This window comes from Alligator sinensis, unplaced genomic scaffold, assembly GCF_000455745.1.
Source record: "Alligator sinensis unplaced genomic scaffold, ASM45574v1 scaffold288_1, whole genome shotgun sequence".
In the NCBI taxonomy this organism is placed as follows: domain Eukaryota; kingdom Metazoa; phylum Chordata; order Crocodylia; family Alligatoridae; genus Alligator; species Alligator sinensis.
This window is the reverse complement of record NW_005841876.1, coordinates 4,170,123-4,173,182: the sequence shown is the minus strand read 5'-3', so window position 1 is coordinate 4,173,182 and position 3,060 is coordinate 4,170,123. Positions and strand designations below refer to the sequence as shown.

At 46.0% G+C, this 3,060-nt stretch overlaps 1 protein-coding gene across 3 annotated transcripts in view; it reads left to right on the top strand.

Moving 5' to 3' along the window:
• Window positions 1–3,060, top strand: part of LOC102376260 (protein ADP-ribosylarginine hydrolase-like protein 1) — a 134,534-nt gene that overhangs the window by 75,894 nt on the left and 55,580 nt on the right. The window lies entirely within an intron of this gene.

Genomic DNA, 3,060 nt, shown 5'->3' with positions numbered 1-3,060 from the left:
GGAAAGAATATCATTTCACTGCTCCTTTTCTCTCATGTAGGTTTTTTTTTGTTTTAAGATGCATGTTTCAGTTTTCCAGTTATTGCAGTAGGTGTGTTTGGTTTTCCCACAAGCACTGTTTTGAAGAAACAGTCTTTCCAGTGGCAGACAAGCTGGAGAAATGGGGAAAATTCAGAGGCTGTTGTTTTTCCATTCTGTCTTTGATTGCTACCTTATGGTAGAAATTAAGTAAATAAAAACTAAAGCTAATAATATCATCTCAGTGTAATAAAACTTTGGCTTTGCTGCCAACAAATTCTTCAGGGGAACATAAAACAAGCTGCAGAGTGTACTAGACTTTGAGTATTGAATGAAAGAAAAAGAAGGAAAGAAACCAATATTACTGCTAAGTCCTGTTTGGAGGGAAATTCCCTCCCCTTGTATATATTTTAAGTAGGGTTACCATACCTCTGGGTTTTTCCAGACATGTCCTCTTTTTGGATCTTCCTGATCAGATGTCCAGGAGTTTGGTCAGCTCAGTTTAGAAGTGTTTCCTAGCTTGACCTAGCAAGGAGCTGTTTAGGGCTGGGGGGAGTGGAGGGAGGGCAACTAGAGGCAGGGCACATATGCGTGATGGCTGGCATGTAGCCAGGCAGGGAGGGTGGTGTGGGAGCAGCCCAAGGAGTTGCATGCAGGTTAGTCTGTGGGAGGTGGGGGTTACAGGGCCAGGGCTTGGGGACTATCACGTGCACGTGCATGCGTGTATGTGTGGAGGGCATGGGTGTGTCTTTTTTTTGGAACTGGAAATATGGTAATCCTAATTTTAAGGACACATTTCCTTAGCAGGAAAGCCATCTTTTAAACCAGTGTTTGCTGTAAACCACTGTATGATTAATACAGTCAGGTACATTTTAAATGTTGAAAATATAGTGCTTTATATGGTTAGAAAATTGCCTTGTTGTTAGAGTATAGGATAGGATCCTGATATCTATTCCTGGCTCCACAGAGAATTAAAGCCTGATCTCAGGAAGACTTGCACGCTTCAAGGAGAGCAGTAGCTATGTGGAAAGCTAAGCACCTGAATGAGCCTTTACCTAGGTTCCTGTGAATAAAGTCAATGGGACTCTTTGCATTCTTGAAGGCTAGATCTTGCACATGGATCTGTGCAGACTGACATGCAATCACATGGAACAGGAGCTGAGAGGTGAGCCCTTGTACAAGTCTGACTTCGTAAGATTTTGGTTTCAAGTCTGCAGTAGCTTGGGGGAAGAAAGGGGAGGAATTCATTGTAACTAATGAAGAAAAGGAAATTTAAAAAATCCATGCCTTGAACAAAAATGTGGAACAAATATTAAGTACATGGAATGCACTCTCAGAGGAAATACAGAAAATAAGGACTGGAGGAGTCCTGCAAATAGTTTGGTGTGGGCCATGTGCCCAGGTGGAGCACAAGGCCCGGGAGGGCCCTTGGGGGCTTAGGGGTTCTGCTTTTAGCATCACGTTAAGGCTGTTTAGAGTTCATCTCCTTGTGGCAGATAAGCCATTTAGATCTCAGCTGGAAAGGGGCTGAGCTCAGGCATCTCCTGGTGGGCCCAATCCTGCCTGCTCCAGAGGCAGCAGGACTGGGCCCCAAGCACAGGTGGATCTAGGATTTTGAAAAGTGGGGTGCAGATAGCATGCTGCATCATCACACAGAACACAACACACTTTTCTCCAGTTAAAACGAAACTAGAAGCTTTACTGATCTACTAGGGCTCAGGGCTGTATTATTCAGTTTAAGATCAAAGCAACAACAAATATAATTTTATTGAAAGTATGTTACTTTGCTATATCATATATTGTGCACAAAAGGACAAAAAAAAACTAGACAAAAGTAAGCAAACGGTGTTCTTTCTTTTGTTCTGTGGTCATTAGAATTAAATGCACACCTCTTTTTTCAGAGTGATAATGATAAAACCAAATCTAGCTTTCCTGAACAGGTTGACAGTGCAAAGTTTCACTAGGTTATTCCCACACCTGAGTTAATATTCACCTGAGTTAATGTTTTCCACACCTGAGTTAAGGTCTTTTAAGCTAGACTTCACAACAGGCTGCAGGGTGGTGACTAGGAGCTGGTGTGTGGGGAGCAGCTAACAGAGCAGAATGGCAGAGCAAAGGGCAGCTTGATTGGAAGACCATTAAAAACAAAGGAAAGAGGGTCATTAACACCCAGACAATGAAGATCTTGGTTTTCTCTGATTTAGGAACCCCCCCCCCAATTTTTGGATTAAAAAAAGGAAACCCAAGATCCACGTTTTTTGTGATTAAAATGAAATGCCTATCTATCTATCTAGATGTGTAGTAAGTTTTTATTTTAATCACAGAAAAATGTGGATTTGGGGATTACTACTTTTATTCCTGAAATTGGGGATTTTTTTTTAAAGAAATGTTTTGTGTCCCAAGCCAAATCAAGTCCAAATCCGTATGTCAGTCCAGAACCATAAGTGGCCCTACAACTGGCAAACATCATCCACCCCCACCGGGGCTTTAGATATTTCCAAAGTCTTTTGACAGGCATCCTACGTGCAGGCCCAGTTTCGCCTGCCCTCAGCCGTACGGCCCCAGGAGCAGCTAGAGAGGAGCCTCCCTTTCCATAAAGTGGGCTTTAAGCCCCAACACCTCGGCGGGTGCTAAACCGTGCCAGAAAAGCAGTTATCCCCTGGGCACTCAAGGAAAACTACCTGCATGGACCCAGATACGCCCCCTGCCGTGTAATTTTTTGTCAGAAAAAAAAATCAGGATCCCTGATAACAGCCACGAAGGCAAGCTAGTTTCCCACCCTGACGGGAGCAGGAATCAACTTCACCCCCTTGGGTGTGTCCGCGGCCTCGAGTCAGGACAGGGGCAAGGTCCGGGGTTGGGGGGGGGCACTCCTGGAGGGTCGCCGGGGTCTCTCCTTGCCCTGCGAGGTGCAGCCTGCCCGGGCGGGAGAGCAGCGCTGGGGCTGGGGCGGGCGCAGGGAGCGGCGCCTCCCAGGTGCGGGGCGGGGCGCCCTTCCTGCCCCAGCCAAGGTGCGCGGGCGGGGGAGGCGCAGGGCAGCGC